This window comes from Octopus bimaculoides, chromosome 26 (assembly GCF_001194135.2).
Source record: "Octopus bimaculoides isolate UCB-OBI-ISO-001 chromosome 26, ASM119413v2, whole genome shotgun sequence".
Classification (NCBI taxonomy): domain Eukaryota; kingdom Metazoa; phylum Mollusca; class Cephalopoda; order Octopoda; family Octopodidae; genus Octopus; species Octopus bimaculoides.
Window position 1 is genome coordinate 19,078,676 of NC_069006.1, and position 6,619 is coordinate 19,085,294.

Genomic DNA, 6,619 nt, shown 5'->3' on the forward strand with positions numbered 1-6,619 from the left:
ATATATATATGTATACATAGCAGATTTGCCGATGAGATTCATTTTGATAGATATGGAAGGGCAGACAGAGTTAATGAAAATTGTGAAATTAATTGAATCCTTAAATTTACAAACCAGTACAATTCTTGTATGGATTCAGACCACAGCACTGCAACATTCTTAGACATACATGAAGAAATAAGGAGCAAAACATATAACCCCTCAGTGTGCACCCGTCCCCCCCCTCAAAAACAAATGCTTATGCATTCACAGAACTATCCCACAGATATAAAATGTCTGTGGTCAGATTCCTTCCAAGACAAGCTCTTAAATTTAAATCCATTGGAGAAACTTTAGTTAATGAAATCTGAAGGGTGTGTTAAACATTTGCTAATTATGAGTATCTGAATAGATTAGTTGAGTATACCATAGAACAATACAAGAACAAATTTATCTGCAATAATAGGCAGAGGTGCAGCTGTGTGTTAAGAAGTTTGCTTCCTAAGCGCATGGTTTCTGGGTTCAGTCCTACTGTGTGGCACCTTGGGCAGGTGTCTTCTATTATAGCCTCAGGCCGACTAAAGCCTTGTGAGTGGATTTGATGAATGGAGACTGAAAGATGCCTGTCTCTCTCTATATATAGTACCTGTGTATATAAAAGAGACCACTAAAGTGGACTGTTAATGTGCTAGAAAAAGATCACTTAAAAAAAGTGATATTTTTCTAGCACATTAACAGTCCACTTTAGTGGTCTCTTGTATATACACAGGTACTATAATCCCTTTAGGATCTCAGAAAATTTTTTCTGAACCTTCTGATTCTTTTAATGTGCTGGTTTCCTGGTATTATATTGATATTAATTAATATCAAATTTTTACCCTATTATGTTAATTATATATATATATATCATCAGTAAATCATAAATCCAAAAAAGAAGTACACTCTAAGTTATAGAGTAGTAGCATATATAGATAAAGATAGATATGGCCAGTCTATGGGGTTATCCTGAGTTTCATCTCCATGAAGCACTCCGCTTTACAGCATTTCTTCAGACTCTAAGCCTATGGCCTCTCTAGCAAGTCTATATATATATATGTCTGTATGTGTGTCTTTGTGTTTGTTCCTCCCCACTGCTTGACAACCGGTGTTAGTGTGTTTGCATCTTCACATCCCTGTAATTTATCAGTTTGGCAAAAGAGACCAATTGAATAGGCATCAGGCTTTAAAAAATAGTAAGCACTGGAGTCTATTTGACTAAAAGTTCTTCAAGGTGCTGTCCCAGTATAAGATAAACGGTACAACACCCAATAGAAATACACAAAAACTACACTTATATAAACCAAATGCTGTTAACCCTTTTGATACCAACCCGGCTGAAACCGGCTCTGACTCTGTAGTACAAATGACTTGTTTTCCTAAGTTTTGCATTGAAATCTTCCACCAAACCTTAGTCACAATATATGTTCCTAACACCATCTTAATTATAACTAAGTTATTTTACTAAATTCTTTGTTATATTTAAAATAATTGAAAGAAACACAGAGCATCTCAAAATAAATATGGTAACGAAAGGGTTAAAGAATGGATGAATATGTTATTAAAGAACAATTCGTAAAACAGAACACAGCTTGTTTCTCACATCCAACTGCAAACACATGGAATATATTATAAACACATCAGACTGGAAAGCATTCTCATTAGCACGAAGCCACAAACTTGCAAACCATTGAACAAGCACCAGGCGACCAATGTAGTAGACAAGTTTCAGTGACAGCATGAAAGTTGTAAACTTCAAGACTGACTCTGACCATTGTTATGGCAGACACACAAATATGGTACTTTCTTATCAGTTGACTATGCAGTTACAACAAAGAGCCATCATAGTAGATTATAATAAAAGTGGTGAGCTGGTAGAATTGTTAGCATGCCGGGTGAAATGCTTAGCGGTATTTCATCTGTCTTTACGTTCTGAGTTCAAATTCTGCCGAGGTCGACTTTGCCTTTCATCCTTTCGGGATCGATAAATTAAGTACCAGTTACACACTGGGGTCGATGTAATTGACTTAACCCGTTTGTCTGTCCTTGTTTGTCCCCTCTGTGTTTAGCCCCCTGTGGGCAATAAAGAAATAAGAATCATTAGCACACTGGGCAAAATGCTTAGTGGCATTTCGTCTGTCTTTACATTCTGAGTTCAAATTTTGTTGAGGTCAAGTTTGCCTTTCGTCCTTTCAGTGTTGATAGAATAAGCACCACTTGAGTTTTGGGGTTGTTGCAATCAACTAACCCCTCCCTTGAACTCGCTGTCCTTGTGCCCAAATTTGAAATCAATATAGAAAACATCACCTTCAAATGAAACCAGAACAAATTTCTTGAAGGGGTACCAGGTAAGCCACCTGTACCTGGATGCATCTCAGTTAGTAACTCCTCCCACAAAACTTGACTTAAAAATGATTTAGTAGATCCTCTCATATGGTGCTATTAAGTAAAACACGGCCTGGGCCGATCTTCGGCTGAAACATTTTTAAAGTATATAAACTAGATAGAAAAGAATGTTGATAGCATTATTACTGTCCTCATCATCGACAATTAATACCTGTTTTTTTCCATGCTGGCATGGGTTGGACCGTTTGACAGGACCCAGCAAACTACAGTCTTACATTGTGCTCAACATCAGCTTCGCTATGGTTTCTACAGCTGGTCAGCCTTCATGGAGCCAACTACCTTACACTGTGCCCTCTTGACTTTTTTTTTTTTTTTTTTTTTTTTGTGCCACTGATACAAATGAAGTTGCTAAGTAACTTGCAAGCAGGAAAAGAATAGAGAAAGGAAAAGTTAAAAAAGAAAACCTTTTCAGTTAAGCGGGGGGGGGGGGACTATTTGAAGAAGGAGAGGTGGCATTGTGCCAAGTTTTGGTGAAGGTTTAATGTATGATGTGGAACAGTGTTTCACAACTGGGGTCCATAGAAAATTTTGTTGTTAAATTCTATGTGCAATAAATTGGTTATATTTCTACAATACACAAAATATATTCACAATTTTTTTTTTTAATACAATACCCAATAATATTTGATTATAAAAATATAATAGGATTTTTTAAACATTGAATGGTTATGAGGGTCCATCTGAGTAAAATAGAAATCGAAGGGGTCCTTGGGTAAAAAATGGTTGGGAACCACTGATATAGAGGAACAAGCATGGGTGTCTTGCTTGAGTGAAGATGCATAGGCCACCCTGAACTATACAAGGGTTGGTAGGAGTGGCTGAGAATAAGATAAGGTGATTGTAATGGGGTGCCACAACAAACCCTCAAGGAGCGAGGGAGGATACATGCAGTGGATCAAAAGTGGGGCAGAAGGAGTGGGGCTGGGGTTATAAATAAGTTATTGAAGCTTTATTGATTGAAAAATACAAACTAAAAATAAATATCCAGATATGGCATGCATGAAACAAACTATGAGAACTACTAGGAGTTGACTGCTAAGCATGTTTAATTCAGACGACGATGATTTTTATTGATTATGATGTTGTTTCCATGATACTTTGCTGCTTATTGCATAACATGCTAAGACAACACCTATATCATCACTTCATTCATCAGATATGGCTGAGAAAGTCTTAAGATGTTAATGGACTTCAGAAGGTCATTGTTCCAAGTTAGGCAAAAATGTTAAAAGTCTTCTGTAATAATAAACACGAAATTCTGTCTGTCCAGGACCTCTGTATCTCAGTCTACATTTGCTCTACATGGACATATACCTTTTTGGAATCGGGATGGTCCTGGGATTGAAAACAATTTGTCCTTCATTTGGTTTTTGAACATCTAGAATTGGGATCTGATTTAAAAGCATTTGAGTTGCTATTTCTAGCTAGTAAAACTTGGCTGATTCACACCATCTTGGTTGGTGTTTGTCAGATGACATCAGAGATCATTTGTTTTATTAATTTTATGTCACGATAAGAACTTTGGGACAAATTGACCAACAGTTGAAATTCAACTTGGTATTGGAACAATGGCATGTTTGCATTTACAGAATTAATTCTCATCTGTCCTTAACCTCTGATCAAACACCACTGGTGGGGATATATTCATTATGGGCATATTATAGTCATGCTATTTAGCTCTCTTTCGTTTTGGGCTACAAGCACAATTAGCCCTCCGCAGGATATAGCTTAGAAGTCCACTTAGAGTGTGGTTTTTAAGCTAATTAATAAACAAGATTGGAAACATAAACATAGTCATTCCTGCAGTATGTTTAGGGAACAAAATTGTTCCCTAAACACATACACACACATATAGATTTAGGGAACAGTTTTAACTTGTGTGTGTGTGTGTGTGTGAATATGTACACACATATAATATAGATATATATAAGGCGGTGAGCTGGCAGAAACGTTAGCATGCCGGGCGAAATGCTTAGCAGTATTTCATCTGCCGCTACGTTCTGAGTTCAAATTCCGCCGAGGTCGACTTTGCCTTTCATCCTTTCAGGGTCGATTAAATAAGTACCAGTTACACACTGGGGTCGATATAATTAACTTAATCCGTTTGTCTGTCCTTGTTTGTCCCCTCTGTGTGTAGCCCCTTGTGGGTAGTAAACAAATAACACACATATAATATAGAGGGATCTGAGACTCCAAGACTCTTGTTGGTTTACTGTGTTTGGGAAAACACATCAAAATAAGTAAAATTGTGGTTGCCTTTGCATACAGGTATGTCCCCCGAATCCTTCTCCAGCTGAGATTTCCTAATCTTTTGAGCTCATGGGTGCTGTTGCCACATAAAAATCATCTATACATGTTCCACATAAAAGTACCCATGCCAGGGCTGTGTAGAAGTGTATAGTACACTCTGTAAAGTGGTTGGCATTAGGAAGAGAGCTCAGCCTTAGAAACCAAGTTTCAAGGCTATATGCCAAAGCAGACATGGAGCCTGGGCAGCTCTTCAGCTGGCCAGCTCCTGTCAAACTGTCCAACCCATGCCAGCATGGAAAATGGACATTAAATGGTGATGGTGATGATATCTATCTATCTATCTATCTATCTATCTATCTATCTATCTATCTATCTATCTATTTTGTTTTTAATCCAAACTACTGGAGGAATAGAAGAAATGAAATTGAAAATTTACCGATAATATATAAGAATTAATTAGAATTTAATTATATTTTAAAATATGCAGACACACTTCATCAGTTTAATATTGGATTTTCAAAAATGTATCGTGCATGGAATGTGTGTTGCAAATTATCTGATTGAAACCAGTCAAGTGTGTCCCTATATTTCAAAATATAATTAATTTCTAATTAATTCTAATATATTCACTGTGCATTTTTGACTTCATGTCTTCTATTCCTCCACTTGTTTGAATACATGCATGCATACATATATATGCACATATATATGTACATATATATATGTAATATATATGTATATATATATTACATATATATATGTGTATGTATATGTATATATATATGTGTGTGTGTGTATATATATATATATATGTGTGTGAAGGCGCATGGCTTAGTGGTGAGGGCATTCGGCTCACGATCGTAAGGTTGAGAGTTCAATTCCCAGCGACGCGTTGTGTCCTTCAGCAAGACACTTTATTTCACGTTGCTCCAGTCCACTCAGCTGGTAAAAATGAGTGGGACCCTCGTTGTCGTAACCGACGCAGTGCTTCTCTCTCTTTCTCTCTCTCTCTCTCTCTCTCTCTCTCTCTCTCTCTCTCTCTCTCTCTCTCTCTCTCTCTCTCTGTATATATATATATATATATATATATTTAATTATATGTATTTCTTCTATCTTAATGAATAAAAATTCTTCAGATAGAATAAATGGGTTAATAGAAACCAATGTAGCAAAGAACACAAAATAACTGTGGTGTAGTTCCTGTTTTTAAGGCAGGAACTCCTTGAAATTTTGGGTATTTGAGTATATTTAAAAATTTAAGGAATGGAGAAAACGCATGTTATAATTGCATTTTTATATATATCCAGCTGTAAAAACCACGCCAAAACAGTAACTGAAGCCTGATGCAGTTTTCTGTCTAACCAGCTCCTGTCAAACTGTTCAACCCATGCCAGCATGGAAAGCAGACGTTAAATGATGATGTTGATGATATGCATGAAGTCACTCGTTACAGGCATATAAGCAGTTTCAACACACATTCAGGATACACAAACAATCAAATGTATACTTATGTAGATTGTCACATACAAAAGGTCCACACAGAGAGGCACTCCTGCACAAATCTAATCACACACACACTAGCACACACATACATAAACACACATATACACATACATAAAAACACATGCATATACGTGTGTGTGCGTACGTACTCACGCATGTGTGTGCGCACATTTGTGGAAGCACTCCCAGGCACACTTTAGAAATATGTACACACACACACACACACACTGCCATTTGTGTTTTATGTGTGTATGTATATACAAGTGATATATTTGTTTTTGATTTGTTTGGGCTTTTGTGGCTAAGACCAAGCTGGACATATACAATAGTATACGATAAATATACTATTGTATATATCTGTAGTACTTATGAACACACATATTGTGTTTGTGTGTGTATATATATATATATATATATATATATATATATATATATATATATATAT

At 36.3% G+C, this 6,619-nt stretch overlaps 1 protein-coding gene across 6 annotated transcripts in view; it reads left to right on the top strand.

Annotated features, from left to right (window-relative positions):
- LOC106870348 (protein retinal degeneration B-like) overlaps positions 1-6,619 on the top strand; it is a 139,610-nt gene that overhangs the window by 2,761 nt on the left and 130,230 nt on the right. The gene's annotated exons all lie outside the window — the stretch shown is intronic.